The sequence below is a fragment of the Schistocerca americana genome, chromosome 10 (genome assembly GCF_021461395.2).
Source record: "Schistocerca americana isolate TAMUIC-IGC-003095 chromosome 10, iqSchAmer2.1, whole genome shotgun sequence".
In the NCBI taxonomy this organism is placed as follows: domain Eukaryota; kingdom Metazoa; phylum Arthropoda; class Insecta; order Orthoptera; family Acrididae; genus Schistocerca; species Schistocerca americana.
This window is the reverse complement of record NC_060128.1, coordinates 119308811-119327489: the sequence shown is the minus strand read 5'-3', so window position 1 is coordinate 119327489 and position 18679 is coordinate 119308811.

Here is an 18679-nt window from a genome sequence, read left to right as displayed (position 1 = left end):
CTGTCTACATTCTTACCATGAACTATAATTCCTCCTATACCTCCCAGTTTCTCCCTGGCTTCGTCTGCTGCTCTGTATGTATTCATTGAATGGGACAGGTAGGAGTGAGCGGCACTGACATACAGCATGCTTAATAACAGCTTCTTCCTTATGTTTTTGAAAGCTTATCACAGGCATCTCTTTATAAAATAAATAAAATAAATAAATAAAAATATATTGTTATTTGTTATTGATTATTCTATCTGTATGATGGTGATTGTGATTGCAATTGTATTTGCTTATCTGGAACGTGGACGTTTAATTATTCGGTATCAGACGCTTGACAATGGCTTTTTCGTAAAGGCAATGTTACTCGTAGTTGACCGTGAAATAAAACTGAAATAATCGGACTTCGTAATTAAATCGTTTCCAAAGACTGCTGCGGTAGGTGCGGACTCATAATCTAAATCTTAATATTACAATAATTTGCCAGCCATGCCAATACGTCGTACAGAGGTGATTGTCTACTAAACATAAAAAGGTTACACAGTTAGTTAAATCAGATATATTCAATGAATAAGCCTACAGTTCATAATCCTACTTACTTTTATAAATATAAATTCTTTACAGAATCGAGTGCCTAGTGTGGTTGCAACTCGCAGTATTCTTCTATAACATGAAATATGGCGGTGTGCCAGACAATAAAATAAAATACGTGCTTCTCGCACCACTTCAACCAGAGCTCTCTCTTTCTTAATCAAACATAAGAGTAACGTAATTGTGCTTTTGTTTTATCAGCGACACAGCGCTGCAGTTGTGTGCCATAGGCTTTATTTATTTGTCACTGATTATTTATTTAATTAATATTTCGCGTTTCCGCGGAAACTCACGCTCGGCATGCAAATGTGCCTTTATATTGCCCCCTGAATTGCGAGGCGAAAGGACACACCTGCAGGCGAGCAATTCACCTAAAGGCACAAGAAAATCTAAGTTATCTACAACTATTTACATGACTTACATTACACATTATACACATTATATACAAAATTTGAATGACGCGGGTGCGCCGTAAAAGTTCTTATGTTGGCAGATAGAGTGCGCACATGCGCAGAAGCGTCTGTGTAACTGCGGCACTGCCGTTATATCGTACAGTTAGATCACGCGGCACAGTATTGCAGTTCATATTGTTCGTGTGCGCGCGTTTTTCAGTCGTTGCACAAAGAAAATATTCAACCAAGATTACATATGGAGACTACATTCTATGACAGGTAACTTAGTTTTAAATTTACAATATTTGTTATAACACAATACAACTTAGACTGTTGAATGTTCTTAGTTACATAGTATTGTTTTGAAATACTTCAAAGAAAAATGTCCGTATTTTTCAGGTGCATTGACCTATACACATCGTGTCGTTATTACAGTTCATATTCATCCGCTGCACAATAATTTTTTACAGGTTAGTATCGTCGTGGTAAAGTTTTTTGATCACAGTAACATCGTCGTATAACAACGTGATTAATACATAAGCGTGTCCATTTCTCATTTCCATTATAGTCGTAGTGATGCAGTTCGTTGTGACTAAAAGCATTGCTTATTACAGATCAGATGTGACCCGTCGAGTAATTGTTCCACGTGCAGTTCGTTTTTTACATTCCGTGGAAGCTTGGTTGCAGAACCTCGGACGGCACATAGCTGGCGTCGATCCTTGGACAGTCCAGGTAAGAGTGTCCGTCACATTTCGAGAACATTTCATTCCCTGAAGTTCCAACCAAAATTCTTCCACCCATCGTGTTGTTTTCTGGACAGGCACTTTGTGTCCATTTAATCCAGTTAACATCTTTTTATAGAAATTAAAAGACAAAACGCTCACAGCTGCACCTGTATCTAGGATAATAGTAGTTGGAATCCCACCTACTACACCAGTAGTAGATGCTAAAACAATTTCATTTGTGTTTAAACGACATTGTGTACTGTCTTGTAAAAGTTCATCTGATATATTGTTATTGTGGTTGTATCTTATAAATAAAACAGGTAGTTTTTGTTTAGAATTACTCGGCATATCATTATTCTGTTGTTCAAGTGTGGTGTCAAATAACTGATTAACATTGAAGTCGCCCCCCAAGAATTCTTCAGCCACGACCTGGGGCAAAGTAGTGACTGTTTCTAGTTTGTTGGATTAGCATTTGTACTAGGTACTGACACAGATTGAGGTTGTGCATCAGGTGTCATTTCTATTATATTCACATTCGGATATTGCCTATTATGATCTCCAAACTTTTGCGGTTGTTGTTGCTGTTGCGCATTATAACTTACCTGTCGGTCGTAAGGTATGCTCCAATTTTGACCTGGTGGCTGCTGTGGTAAAGCAGAGGTTGAATGAAAGTACTGATCGTTACGAGTCCAACCTTGATGCTGTCTTGGCTCGTAGTTATTATTATTTCTATTTCTGTTTGTGTTTTTGTTATTACCTTTGTATCCGTTGTTACCGTTGTAGTTATTACCGCGGTGCCTTTTGTATGGATTGCCGCATGAAATGTTATTACTGTTGTAACTATTGTTTGTATTGGAATACGCGTGTTGATTTTGATTTCCGTACTGAGACGGCATGTGAGTTTGCTGTTTTTGTTGTATCGCGTATCCAACTGTGGGCGCGCCAGAATTGTGTTGGCAAGACTGCATGTTTTGCATACCACTAGTGTAAACATTGTGGCTCTGTTTTGCCGCGCGAAGCGCTGGTCTTCAAGTAACATGTCAACCGAATCTAAGGCTGTTAAAAAATAATCTGAATCGTCATCCGGGATATGTAGGAGTTTTTCTTTAATGTTGAAAGGCAATTTGGCCTTCAACGCACGGAGTATATCACGCGTTGCGACTGGTTCGTCTAAAAAATGTCCCATGTTCAAGTATTTTTCAAAATATCTGCGTAAGTTACCATTTTTACTGTTAAAAGTTTCAGGTTCTAAAATTTGTCTTCTGAGTCGCTCCTGGACGGATTGCGACCAGAATTTGTTCAGAAAAGCACGCTCAAACTCACTGTACGTGGTACATACGTCGGCTTGACTGTATGCCCAGACAGCTGCATCGCCTTGGATGTAACCTACAATATATGAAATCTTTTTCCGGTCACTCCAAGTGCGTGGAAACGCGTTACTAAAAGATTTAAGAAAAATCACCGGATGAATGGTTCGTTTTTCTGGGATAAAAATCTGAAATTGCCTGTGTTTCATTAAGCTTTCATCTTCCTTCGCATTGTGATATGGATTTATTCCACTGTAATTACTGGTATGTTCAGCTGGCGAGTAATTACGATAATGTTGCTGTGGTTTACCATGATAATAGCTTGTGTTTGTGTTTCCACATCGTGGTATGTGTTGTAGTCGTGGTGTGTTTTGTTCTTGTGTATTTGTCGTGTGCGGAATGTGTGTATCATACTCGAATGTATATTGGTTTCTGAACTGTACATTTTGATTGATATTTTCGTTACATTCAGACTGTAGTTGATCGGTGAATTGTCTCATGGGTGCAGTGACGGATTGTACTCCGTCACTAATCAGCTGTTTGTTATTAGTAATGTATTGCGCTATGGAGTCGTGCACAATTGTCGGTAAATTTTCACGTAAGCATCTATCAAAATGTTTGTCTTTGTTCTCAACCCAATCATGAAACTCTTTATTAATATTTTGAAAATGAGCTGTGGCATCTGATTGTAAGATGTCAGTCAGGTGTTGTTCAACATTGTCAAATTTATTCTGTACGTCAGTAATTCGTTTTTCAAGGTTGTCATGTACTGAAGGATATGTTTGAATTTGTTCAGTAAGAACTTCACACGTGACATTAAGGTTTTTTACTTGTGTCTGTAAAAGTGCTATGTCAGTTGTAGTCTTTTCTTGTCTCGTATTGAGCTGGGAAAATTTAGTACTGAGTTCGGTCATCTGTTTGGTCAGTGTGGCGTCTATAAGTTTCACATGTTTACACAAGGTTTCATTACCTATCTTGATTGCTATGAGATCAGATTTGATTTCGTCATTTTGTGTTTTTAACTGTTCATTTCGTGTCTCTAATTGTGCCTTTAAGGTTGCCATGTTTTCGGCGTTCTGTTTCCTTATGGTTGCCATATTTTCTGCGTTTTGTTTCATTAGCATTTGTAACATGTCGGCAATGTTTACCGTTTGCAAGGTCTTCTTCTATAACATGAAATATGGCGGTGTGCCAGACAATAAAATAAAATACGTGCTTCTCGCACCACTTCAACCAGAGCTCTCTCTTTCTTAATCAAACATAAGAGTAACGTAATTGTGCTTTTGTTTTATCAGCGACACAGCGCTGCAGTTGTGTGCCATAGGCTTTATTTATTTGTCACTGATTATTTATTTAATTAATATTTCGCGTTTCCGCGGAAACTCACGCTCGGCATGCAAATGTGCCTTTATATCTTCTCTATACAGTTTCTGCATTACTCTTGAGTCATTATATTTTATGTGAACGCCTATCGGAATCTTAAAAAGCTGTCGGCAGTCTACCCTGTAAAATTCTTTTTCCAAGTCGATGATGATGTTTGGTTTGTGGGGTGCTCAACTGTGCAGTTTTCAGCCCCCATACAAATTCCCAACCTTTGCTCAGCCCAATCATGCCACTTTCATGAATGATGAGGCAGGTGGAAATCCCTGACCCCGCTGGGAATCGACCCGGGACCTCTTGCTCGGGAAGCGAGAATGCGACCGTGAGATCACTAGATGCGGACTCTAAGTCGATGAAGACAATATATGTGTCTTGAGTCTTATTTAGTTTTTCTTAAGAATTAATCGTAGGCTGTGTGTTGCTCATGTGTCTGCACGTCTTTTAAAGCACAACTGACACTGTCTTGTCGGTCAGTAGAACAACAGAGTAAATACCAAGTCCTTACTGGCATACTGCCAAACGCTTAGACCCCCAGGTCGTGGAGATGGGGTGCTGTCCAGAGTGGTGGCTGAGTCCTTGGTGTGGTGTAGGTGAATGCCTTACAGTTGCTCTGCGATGGAACTGCTATCTGGAGCTCATGCACCAGCCTATATAGCTGCCTCACAGATAGATACTTGCAGGCCTAATTTCGGCATGTGACACGGCGGATGCATGAAGAGGTGCATTTTGTCAACGACCTCTATCATCACTGTGCAAACCACCTTGTGGCCTCACCAGAGTGCTGTTCATGCCTTCTGCTGGACTGTCCAATGAGTTCTGGGGTTGTGAAGTCCAATGTTGTCTAAACTGTAGGGACTGAGTTTGCTGCAGCCTGCGTGATGTATATGTTGTGCTTAGTATCGTCGGCGCCTACTGTTTAGGGCGCTATGGTAATAATTTTGATTTAGAGTCTTTGCATAAAACAAGTTTTTGTCTTTCCTGTAAAATCCATAAAAGTAGACTTGCTCCCTTTCTGCAGTTAAGATGAAACCTAAACAATTTCTAGTAACTTAAACGACATGGGGCTCAGTTTTACAAAGTTTAACATTCAAGCACTTCAGCTAGAAAGGAACAGAAATTAATAAGGAGTTTCTTCCAAAGCTTCAAATTTACAGAAATCTAAAGTAGTTCATCTGACAAAATGCATAAAATTGATATCATATCGTTAGAAGATCATGAGTTGCAGTTGCAAGCAGTAAATGCATATAAACATCTTGATGTAACAGTTTGCATGGATATGAAATGTAATAAACACATAGGCTCAGTCATACGTAAAGCAGATGGAAGGATACAGGGTAAATGGAATCGGCCTAGAAAAGAGACTGACTGCTGAATGCTTGCATATTCCATCTTAGAATATTGATAAATTGTGTTGAAACTGTACCAGAGAGGACTAACAGACTGCCAAATGTATTTAAAAAACGGCAGCACGAATGATCGCAGGTTTGTTTGACTAAGGGGAGAGCATCATGGAAATGGAGAAAAATTTGAATTTTCAGATGCTTGAAGATACGTGCTGATTATGCTATGAATACCTATTCCAGTAGTTACGAGAACCAGTATTAAGAAATATATCTAGAAATCAGACTAATTACAGTGCTTGCAGAGGCATTTAAACGGTCACTCTCCCTCACTCAAAATGTGGTTGGAACATGAGGAAACCCTAAATTGTGGTACTGCTGTAAATACCCTCTGACATGCACTTCACAATGGTTTTTTCTAGTGTGTAACTGTAGACGTGGACGTCGTTACACCAACGCTATTCAGTATGTGTAATTGAAAAGAACTGCTTGTTCTATAGTGATAAACAAAATATAAGGATGAAACATCCATGATTAGATTAACCTCATCAGGCTTGCTATGATATGTTACAAGCGCTGTGATCATTCTCTTGATTTTTGACAAGTATTTCGTTAACTTCAACTTGGAACATTTTATTTGAAAAATATTCCTGTGAGACATCGACCTATAACAACTTTACAGCTAAGCTTGAAACAAAGGAGCTCAATAACAGTTTCAAAGTTTCTATTGACTTTGAGCCTCCTTCATATTATTGAAAATTTAGATTCCTTCAAAGAGAGGGATGACATATATTTTCACAACACCCACAGCAAAGAGAGCATTGTCCTGACAATGTTCAGATCACTACACACGGAAGTAGAATCCTGCCGCTGGAGAGGTTCAACCACCAAATTTCAAGAGACTTCCGCTCCACCCCATCTCGGAATTTTGTTACTGTTAAGAAAGTAAATGGATTTTATTAACTGTCTCCAAAACTAATGACTCTTACAGAGAACTCAAATGTCAATACCAGATTAAATATATTTGTAGTAAAATGCTTAATCTGTAAAAAAATTTGTGTTTTTACATCTTATTTGTATATACCAGTTTTATAATTTTGACGCAGTGTATTCAGCCATGGCTGGCGAACGACACGGACATGTTAATTAAGGTAATCTACGACTAACCGATGATTTTTAAAGAGGCGTAGCGTTAGTGACTTCAAAAGTTTACAGGAAAACTTCTGTGTGATTTGATACTATTTACAGATGAAAAATTGGCAGTAAAAAGTCGCTTTCGGGAGGAATAAGACTATAACGCTGGTCTCACTATTAAAATTTTTATTTTGTGTGGCTTCACTGAAGTACACGGGACTAATGCCAAAATAGTTCACTTGTAAAGTCTTCCTCCGATTTCCTACTCCGTCCTTTCCCAGTTTGAGCTTATTCTTTGCCTTAAATGTCCTGGTCGTAAAAATGACTAAACAGTAATCTTGAAATGCCTGGATTGCCATAAGACGCAGTTCATATAGTTTTAGTAGAATTTTTTTTTTAAGCAGTAACTTAGCACAGTTTTGCGAAAAATTGAAATACTAGTTGACTCAAACTGTAAGTAAATATGAGCGGAATATGGACATCGTGCACACACGATTCTGTCGACTGACAATAGAACAAATTTATCGGAAACAATTTGTACTATTAATTCTTTCTAAAATGTTTGATACATGTAATCACACGTGATCTGTTGTGTGGCGAAATATAAAATAGACAAACATTTGTCACATTTCAATAATTTTTTTTTCCTTTCGATATATCGGAATCGAAATATATCAACACACGAGAACGATAACCACAACGAGGCGCCAGGTCCAAGCATGCGTAGCCTCAACAATGACAATTAATTTGTATGTAGGAGATTATCAGTTGATGTTGTAACGAAGGGGAAAATACCAGAGGAAGACTGGTTGAGTAGAAAATAATTTTGCAACCGTTTTGACAGGCATACCAGGTGTTAGATTCAATTTCACGAAGAATTTCAAATCTTTGCGCTGGTTGTTCATTGCTAGTTGACGGTGAGTTGTGTTGACAGATGCGTGACCAATGGAATCCGTTATGTTTCGGTTTTCTATTTTTGTGTGCACACATCATCTCCATTTCTTACATTTTTATGTTTTCGCTTTCATTTTGAGTCTTACATTGCAATTTGCGGAACTAATTTCGTAGTCTTCTGTCGTCGGTAAATGTGTATCCAGTTTTCGTCAGACGTATTTAGAGCGTCTTGCATATTACGGTATTACAGTTCGTGTGGACTAGGGATCCAATAGTGCGAGATTTATTAGTTCTGAATTCATGAAACAACAGTTTAGAATAGTCTTTACTAGCGCGGTATTGTGTCCTTTGTTGCTGAGAGATGAAATTATTAAATAATTCTACCGCCATTGATTATACAGCAGATATTTTTTCGCTGATATTGTTGGATAATTACCGCGAATGTTTTATAGATTCATTTACTGATGGGGAATAATAATCGAAAGTAGTTACTATCAACATTACTCTTTCGCGTCCAGACAAATGGTTTGACTTTTCTGTTCAGCCGTAATGTTCACGAAGTTCTATACGCGTAATACTAGGAAAAAACGCAGGTCCGTAAAGACGTGACTGAAATGCACTATATACAAGGAGTGCAGTGTATGAAACAGATATGATAGGGATGCAATTTGCGTGTTCATAGGTATTATCTATGTTTTTAAGAATCCACTGTAGTTTTAAGTACCCATGAGGCTGAATCAGAGCATCAGTATCCACAACTACACTTTGCAAACCAGTGTGAAGTGTATGACAGAACGTACTACCATTGTACTGTCTAGTAGGGTTTGTTACTGTTCCGTTTGTGTATGGACTGCTGGAGAAATGATTGCTGGAATGCCATTGTAATTGTGGTAATTAGTCTGAACATGTCTTCACTGGCCCCATGTGAGTGATACAGAAGGCTGTAATATCTTTCAGATTCATCACTTAATACTGGTTCTTGGAACTTCATGCTTAGGCTTTCACAAGATAGTTTTCATCCATCGTCAAGGGGCTGAAAGTTCATTTTTTCAACATTTCCAAGATGCTTTCATATTTGTAACAAATTCCACTCATGCTGCCTTTCTGTATATGTTCAATATCCTCTATTAGATCTATTTGGCATAGGTTCCAAACAAATTAGAGATATTCTAGGATTAGGCGTATGAATGTTGAGTAAGCAGTCTTTTTTGTAGGCTGACTGCATTTTCTTAGTAAACATTGAATCAGAGAGGGACCGAATATGTTTCAAATGCTACACACCTCAATATGTGATGCATAGAAACACTCAACGGAATACGGTATGTACACTAGCTTTTGATATGATGCGTGGTCGCATGTGAGTGGTTGTGTGTCTGTATGGTTGTGTGTGTAAATGAGGATGTGTGTACTTTTTCTAGAGAAAGCTAGTTTAAATATTGTATTCTGTGAAGTATTTCTATGTGGCACACATCAGTCAGCTGTATGTGAGTGGTTGGTTGCCTTTCCTTTATTTTAAATATTATTCCACCCAGGAATTTTCATTGTGTTGTAGCTGCATAATTCATTTTTAGTACAGTATGTATGTCTGATAATAGGACCAATTGACATAGTGATATTGTGGATTAGGCAAGATGATTTCATGTGATGTGATGTGATATGAGCAGATGAAGACATAATTGCCGAAAAATGCACTATATTGATCGACAATGAACTGTCAAGTGCTCCTACTATTTTAACCATTCATGTTAGAAGTAAGTGTCACACAGCCATTTCATTTTTACAGTATCTATACATTGCACAGAGTTCTGCTTTTGTTTTGTTGTTATCCACTTTTATTTAAGTGCAAGTTAATTAGTGTTTAAATTTTTATAATGTACAGAATTTTGCTGTACTTTAGAAGAATTTTCAAACTAGGTAAATTTCGACTACCACTTTTAATTTTCTGTTGCTGTTTTTTAGTTTATGCTCTGTGGCAATTTGTTACACAGAATTTTACCCCTTTAAAGAGATCCATTTTGACTTCATATTGTGTCTGCTGAATGTGTCGTCAGTCTCTTGTTTATAAAAGCAAGTTGGCTGTTTCCATCCAAGCTTTTACTAATGAAATATATTAAGTCCAAGACATACAAACAAGGTTGTAGAAGACTGTTAAGTTTTCCAAAGAAATGTTTGGAGGGAATTTTTGGTGTTACAGATTCTGTAGCTTCTAAAAGGCCTGTTTTATCTTATGGAATGGCTTATTCTAGCTGGTGAATTTCACCAAAAAATAAGACAATATTGCATTAGTGGCTCAGCTTTGGCAAAGTACACATCTTTTACCATCTTCCCTCATAGTGCTTGGAAATAATTTTGATGCAGTAGCAGATTTGTACATACATGTTCCGCCTTTGATCATTTTGGGTCTATAATCCAATGAATTTTGTAACTTGCACAGTTCCAAGAGTTTTGCTTAATAACTCTATAGTCGGAAGCAGTCGGTGGTTGTTATGTGTTATATGTGCGTTCATTTTGACAGATTTTTGTGTTTTTTTTTATTAATTTATATGTAGAAAACCCCTTTTTCAGTGTGTGAGGTGCACTCCTCAATTGCATTCTGGAAATCTTCACTAGAACTTCCTTTTATGAGTACACTATAGTCATTTGCAAATTTAATACATATGTGGTAGCTGGCTCTGTCTGACTCATATTTAAAAAGCAGAAAAATTAATTGGACATAAAATGGAGCATTGTAGGAGACCATATTTTAGAGTTTGTCCATTAGTGGAGATGTATAATACTTCCTTCTTTGCATGTAAGTGCAACTATATTTTTTACACTTTGCAGATAGGAGTTTCGTACTGGTCGCCTAAGTTATACCTTTCAGTTTTTGCAGCATGATGTTGTGGTTTGAACTGATTTGTATTTGGTCCTGTTAAATTATATTCTGTACAATGGTTGTACTATAATGTGGGATAAGTCAAATAATGCGATATTACACAAAGAAAAGAGAAGAAAAACAACAATACTGCAAACAGCATACATACTGTGCATACAATATTACATACATACATAGCATACAGTATTATAACTTCATTTGTAATATGATACATTTTTACATAACTTACAGCTCTAAATATTCATTTCTGTTATATTTAGTATAATTTATGAGGAAAAGTTTTAGTTTCTTCTTGAATGTACGATGGTTGTCAGTTTCCTCTTTATTGTCTGTGGAAGCTTATTGTAAATCTTTATACCAGACTGGATAACTCATTTTTGCACTGTATTGAGTGTTACTGAATCTTCATGAAGGCTTTGCTCGTGCCTTGTGACATGATTGTGTAAATCACAGCACTTGTGATCTGTAACATCAAAAGTCTTTGCAAGGTCAAATAATGTTTCCCTATATGCTCATTTTTTGGTTAGTGATTTTTTACAAATACAAAACGGTACAGTCTCAATGGATTTACTGTTAAGGATGCCATGCTCTTTGCTTGAAAAGAAGCCTTTTTTTTTTCATATGACGTTCACAAACATTTTATAATGGATTTTATGAAGTACTTTTGGAAAACTAGTCATCATGGATGCTGGTGTAGAGTTTGAGGTACGACTAATCTTCAAGAGAGGCTTCACTTTTGTTATTTTAAATTTTTTGGGAAGGTATGTTCTTACACCATCTGTTAAGCATCCTGCCCCCTCTTTTCCACGAAAAAAAATCTGTTACATTGTCAACACTACAAAGATAATTTAAGTTCTTTAATTGTGTCTAAAGGCAAAGATCCCGTATTTGAGTCCTGGTGTGGCATACAGTTTTAATCTTCCAGAAAGTTTCATATGAGCTTACACTCTGTTTCAGAGTGAAAATTTTGTACTAGAAACAACCCCACAGGCATGGCTAAGGAATGTCTTCCAGGAGCATTAATCCTGCAAGTTAGACAGGAGAACTGTGAGGTTTGGAAGGTAGATGATGAAGTACTGGTGGAAGTAAAACTGAGAGGTCCAGTGATGAATTGTGCTCAGGTAGTACATTTGGTAGAATATTTGCCTGTAAAAGGCAAAGGTCCTGGGTTTTAATCCCGGTCCGGCACACATTTTTAATCTATGAGGAAGTTTCATATCATTGCACACTCCACTTCAGAGTGAAAACTTCATTCTGGAAATAGTCCTCCAGGATGTGGCTAAGCCATGCCTCCACAATATCCTTTCTTTCAGGAACACTAGTCCTGTATGTTAGACAGGAGAAATTGTGTGAAGTTTGGAGGGTGAGAGGTTAGGTAAAACTGTGAGGACGGGTCTTGAGTTGGTAGAGCACTTGCCCACAAAAGGCAGAGCTGAGAGTTTCAGTCCTGGTCCGGCACACAGTTTTAATCTGCCAGGAAATTTTATCTTTAGCTTGTTTTCATGTCAAGAACAAAAGGTTACGTGTCAAACTTCATACATATGACACTTGGTCATCTGGTACAATGTTTGGTCATCATCCTTCCTAGTAACAAGTCTGTTTTAGAGTTATTCAGTGTGTATCTTTTTAAAATGTATTGGTAAGTTTGGATTACTTGAGCAAATGGGTTGAAGATTGGAGTACCATTAAAAATGTGACACTTGAAGACCATTGTGTGGCATCTGAAAATGAAAAAAAGATAATTATTTCTTTGCCAGCATTTTACTGGCAATATTGTGAAGCAGTATCATTCATTGTTTTCTAATAGTATGTGATAAGGGTGCTGCCATGCTGTGTTTCTTCCTCTCACAGCTAGTTTCATCAAGGCAGTAGATCATCAGCTGAGTTTTTTGATGCAGCAACAGGAACTTCATGAGTCTGGGATTACCAGTCCTGAAGAAGTCCCTGGACCACAAGAACAAATTCAGGCTGCTGTTGGGTATGTCACATATTCATAATCGTGTTTATAATTTACTAAGCAGGAGATAACTTTACTGATTACTAATTATACTGAGAAGAATCCTGCATTTCATCATTACAAGTGTATCTTGGGGTGCTAATTTCAGCTCCTGTTGCAGTATAATATTGTGGGTGCCTCATATTTTCCCCGCTACATAAAGTATACATAAATAATAATTAAAAATTGTGAAGAGACAGTTGATATACAAAAATAATACAGCTGTGAATAGATTGCATTCAGAAACAGAGTTTGCAGATGAACATCACTGAACATTATCAGCCTCAAGTCATTTAAAAATTATCGTACTTATTTTGGCTTATTACCAAGTGATCATCAGATGATCTGAATATTTTGCATAGTAATTCAGTCAGCTGAGTAGGCCTGAAGATGCCTCTCCTAGTTCTGCTCAGTTGATGAGTTACTATTTAAGATACTCTGATCTCAAGATTATGACTTGGTGATAACTCAAAACAAGCAATGATAGTGTTTGAGCGATTTTAGGCAAAAATTTGTAACTAAACAAATTATGAGACTGTCACTATAATTCCATAAGGCAGGATGTATAGTCTTTGTATTATACTGTATATTTATGATCCAGCAGTGCCCTATGTCGCAAACCCGACAGGGCAAACATAATGTTGTTGTTGTTTTTGTTTTTATTTTCAGTCTGTCCTGTGCAAGCTTCATCATCTCTGCATAACTCAATGCCCCCCCCCCCCTCCACACACACACACACACACACACACACACACACACACACACACATACACACCACACTACCTTCCATTGCCAAATTGATTTTCGAAACTCTTCTGTAGCACCACATCTTGAAAGCTTCTACTTTCTTTATGTCTGAACCGCTTATTATGCACATTTCATTTTTGTACAAGGCTACACTCCATACAAATACCTCCAGAAAAGACTTCCTAGCAATTATATTTGTATGTAATGTTAAAACATTTCTCTTTTTAAGAAATGCTTTTCTTGTCGTTGCCAATCTGAATCTCATATTCTCTCTATTTTAGCCTTTGTCAGTTATTTTGCTACCCAAATAGTAAAACTCATAGACTACCTTGATATACATATATTAATATGATTTAAATTGTGCAGATGGGAGTTATCCTTACAACACTTTCTCTGCTCCTGTATGGTAACATACTGTCCCCCCACCCTCCAAACATACTATCCCTACACCCTCCACCCAACAGTTTCCACCCTCTCTGTCCTATCATCTCCTCCCATCTCCTACCCTGTTTATTTGCAGCTCTCTTCCAACACATCTGCCTGTCTTTGCCCGCTCCTCTCCTTTTTTGCTCCTTTTTTCCTCACCTCCCTGCCCCACAACCTCCTGATGCTGCATCTGTTGGCAGTTTAGTCCTTGCACACGCTGACAGAGTGTTTGTTTCTCTCCCCACCCATACACCATTATCCCATCCCCTTCCCCAGCCCCTCCAGATTTCTGCATGCATCCCACATGATGTTGTATTCCATCCCGAGATGCTGGAGTTGGCGATCGTGTGTGCATGAGGTGTGCTTACGTGTGCGCGCGTGTGTGACTGAAAGCTACATGTGAGTGAGTTTTAATTGTGCCTCTCTGCAACCTGATATGTCTTCTTTACAGAAAGTAGCAATTTGTCTTTTCCTACATTGTTGATATTCCTACCTGGAGTTTCCATTGTTTGATTTAATTTTACTTGATAAATCACATTTAAAGAATACTGATTGTTCTTACACATTTAGAATTTCTTTTTCTGTAACTCTGCCCATTTCCTAAACCTCAGCAGTCCTTTTCTTTCAGCCTTCTTCCTTCCCCTTCAACCCTTCTGCCAGAACAAAGAGGTACTGATTCTGAAAGCTTGCACATTTCCTTAACTTTCATACATGTTTTCATCTGCCACTGCTTGGCGAGTAGTTTTTTTATTTATCCAATACATGGAACATGACGCATACAGCGGTTTCAGCATTTGCAGTTAGTTTATTTTTGTTGAATGGCTCTGCACATCTTCACACAGAAGTTTCTATGCTTTATTGCTAGTCTTCAACACTAGACACAGCAGAAAATGTGAGAGGTTTTTTCTGATTCTAAGAAACTGGGAGTGAACATTAGTTTTTCTATCATTTGGGAATGAGTGTACAAGAAGAAACATCTGACACATTAAAATATTCATGTGTGAGAAAAACTGAAATTAGGAACCAGATAGCATCCGCACTCCAGTACTCAGCTGGTTTCCAATTTCAATTTCTGCTTAAAGGTATCCAAACTGTCATGTTGGTAGACTAGAATTAAAGCCAATTGTGCATTTTACTATTGTGCTGATCATCACAGTCAACTTTAGTTTGAAAGATAGGCAGTTTTATGCTGTCGCTGCCCTTCACTATGCATACTGCTAACAACAAATAATGTGAATGGCAAATAGAAATCTTCCATTTTATCTGGGAAAATAGTTAATATATCCGTTCTGTATTCTTACAATTTAGAAAATTCCTAGTGGAATGTAAAATGCCAAAAAGAATTAGAGCTACTCAAAAATCCTCAGGACTAAGAGAATGTTTTATAGGGAAACACTCAACACAAACACACTACTGAAGTTAGGTAAACTGAAATGACGAACACTATGGATAAATTTGCTATCAAGATACTGGCAAGATAGGAAACACGGCTCTCAGATGAGAACCACTTTGACTGGGAAAACTACAGACCATACAAAGGGAAACCAGATGTAATAGTTTCAGGAAGAAACCTGTACCTCTTTGGAACAGGATTTGTAGTACACAAATCCATTCTGGTCTCTGTAATAAATTTCACCTCAAAATCAGAAAATAATATCAACCCATGATATGCTGTGGAAAAGAAATCTATACATTAAGAAATGCATATACCCTAAAAAGCTACAAGAAAAACTTGCTGACGATTGAATTCTGAGAAGATCTGGAAGAAACCACCAACAAAATCCCGATGAGGCATGTAAAAATGTTACTATGAGATTTTAGTGCCCAATTAGGCAGGGAAAGAGGATTCAGAGAGACAACAGCCAAGAAGGAGACAAACAAGAACAAAGAGAACCTGATAAGCTTCTGCAGTAATATTGACCTCAAACTCATGTCGACACAATTACAGAAACCACACAGACTTGGAAATTCTCCAATAATTTCCTAAGAGAATTTCAGATTGGCCACATAGCAACATCCATGAAAAATGTCTGAGAAATTACGAATATAATAATGAGCAAAAAGGATTTTTTTGACTTTGATCTAAATCAAAGTGAAATTCATACAAGATAGATAAAACAGGAAAACCAACAGAACTTTCAGAACAGACACATATTAGCGACTGTTAAACCAGGAAGAACTGACACAAAAAGAAAAGAAATTGAGAGTAACAAATAGGGAGAACTGCTGAAAAAAAATAGAAGAACTGATGAAATTGGGGCAACCACTGAGCTAAGGAAATGCAGATGGTGGAATGTGGCATGCGACAGACCCATAGAAGACAATACAGGACTGGAAAAAAATTTAACAGCCTTAGAACATCTGAAAAATGGGAAGATTTCAACAAGCTACAGAAAACCTCTTAAGAAATAATGTATAGAAAGAAAATGTTACAAAAACAACAGGCTAAAGGAGATAAAGATTTCTACGAAAGCAACAAACGTAATTGGTACGGGACATTCAAAGAAAATGTGACAGGATATCAACCACTAAGCTCATGCTTCAAAAGACAAGACGGAATGCTGGAGAAAAATGTGGAACAGAACTGCAAGATTTTGTCAATACTTTGGCACACTGCTCAACTGTGATAAACTGACACAGAGTATACTTTCAAAAATCCAGAACCAAACCTGGATTTTAAACCCCCAGCATACAAAGAAACCATTGTTGGAGAGTAACAGCATTGGGAGAAAATGGATTTATTTCAGAAATTTGGAAATCAGGCCACAATAACATTACACCTTAATTACACAGAGCTATCAAAAACATCTGGGGAACAGAAAAGGTACCAGAAGAATGGAAGTCAGCCTAATACATTTCTCCACAAGCAAGAAAACTAAACAGTCGCTAATAATTACAGAGGAGTTCCACTTTTATCCGTTACATAAATAATTCTATTAAAAGCTCTGTCAAATTCGATAGAATCTCAGATAGGTGCACAGATAGGAGGATACCAACAAGGGTGCAGGAAGGTAAATCACGCAGTGAACGTATCTGGTACCTGAGGACAATATTAACAATGATGAAGTCCAGGAACACCACAGTAACATTTTTTGACTTCAAGATGACAGACTCCATGGACAGAGAAATATTCTACATCCCTCTGTAAGAAATGAAGGTGGGCAACAAGGACAGAAAGATAATTCAGTAAACATAAACAAGTACAACATCCAAAGTGAAGTTCATGGGAGAGGTCGTGGAATCATTTGCAAACGGGACAGAGTGAGACAGGGAGATGACCTGTCATCCATTCTATTTAACTTGTTTTAGAGAAAATGATTAGGACATGGGACAAATGAGCCAATGGGATAAAAAAGATGAGAGGCACAAGGAAAGACACACCAACATAAAATTTTTTGCTTTTGCTGGTGGTATAGCTGTCATAACAAATAACCGAAGATCCTTTAGAGACACCACACCAAACCTCAGCCAAAACAGGACTACAAATCCCACATAAAAAAACACAATACACGGACACAAACTCCACAGACAGACACTCGCTCTAAACTAAATATGAGAACATAACACACAAAGAAGTTTCGTATACCTGGGAGAGATTATAGAGAAAACAGGACTCAATTCAACATCTGGTGAAGAAAACGTTACAAAACTACGAAAAGCACACAGACTTACATGGAAATACTACAACAAACAAAATATTTACACCAGTGCCAAATTAAGACACTGTTGTACAATAATATACACTAATAATCTCATCTAAAACAGGACTACAAATCTCATGGGGGAAAAAAAACATTACAAGGACACAAAATACACAGGCAGACACCCATTGGAAATTAAGAATGGAAAGATAACACAAGTATAAAGTTTCAAATAGCTGGGAGAGATTAACAGAAAACGGGATTGAACTCTACATCAGATGAATGAAAGATCACAAAACTACTGAAACCTTACAGACTTATATGGAACCATGACAGCAAAAGAAGTATCTCCATTAATGTCAAAGTAAGAGACTACAATGCAGTGGTTTTACAAGATGCCCTGTGCACCTCAGGAACAACAGAAACTGGGGAAAGAACAAAAATCAAGCAGATACAAAGAGAGAGAAAAATAGTTAGAAAGATCTACAGGCCAGTTCAGAAAGGGGGATGTGTATAAAGTGACCAATAAAAAACTGTACAAACAGACAGAGATGATTAAAAATGATGTCAGTGAAGAAGGGAAAAGTTCTGCAAAGATGTTCAAGGATGAACAAAGACTGACTGACCAAGAAGATTTTTAATATAATGACACAACACACTGAAAACCACCTGGGTAGAGGAAACTGTGAACTGTGGAAGTCCTCAAAAAATAAACAGCTCCACAGTGACATGACCAACAGGAAAAGAGAAAAATTCAGAAAACAGAAATTAGAGCAAACATTGAAAGGGAAGAGTGAACAGAGGAGGGGAAGAAGAAACACATTGTTTATATGAGAGGTTTTTGGGATGAGTGAGAAAAAATAGGCCACAAAAAATGATTTGTTTTAGCATTCTCCTTAAGGTGGAATTACAGGTACTAATAACAGTACAATAGTTTAAGGAATAAATGTAACAACTCACCAAACACACAAATGTACACATGTACGAATACATTGCCCCGGCTGATTACTTTGGGCCAATAATGGAGCTCACCTGAGTTGGGCAATCATGTCAGGTAAAGATGGCAAGGGGAGTAAGAGGGGGAAGGGAGAAGCAGCAGGTGCACGGGGTAGGAATGCGGCACCAATGGGCTGGTTGTCGATGCAGGCAGAGGGAGTCATGTGCAGTGCTGTGCTGATTGTAGTCTCTCTCTAGCTCCTGCTCTCACAATCCTCCAACCCAGTGTCGTGACGTCAGCTTCACTCAT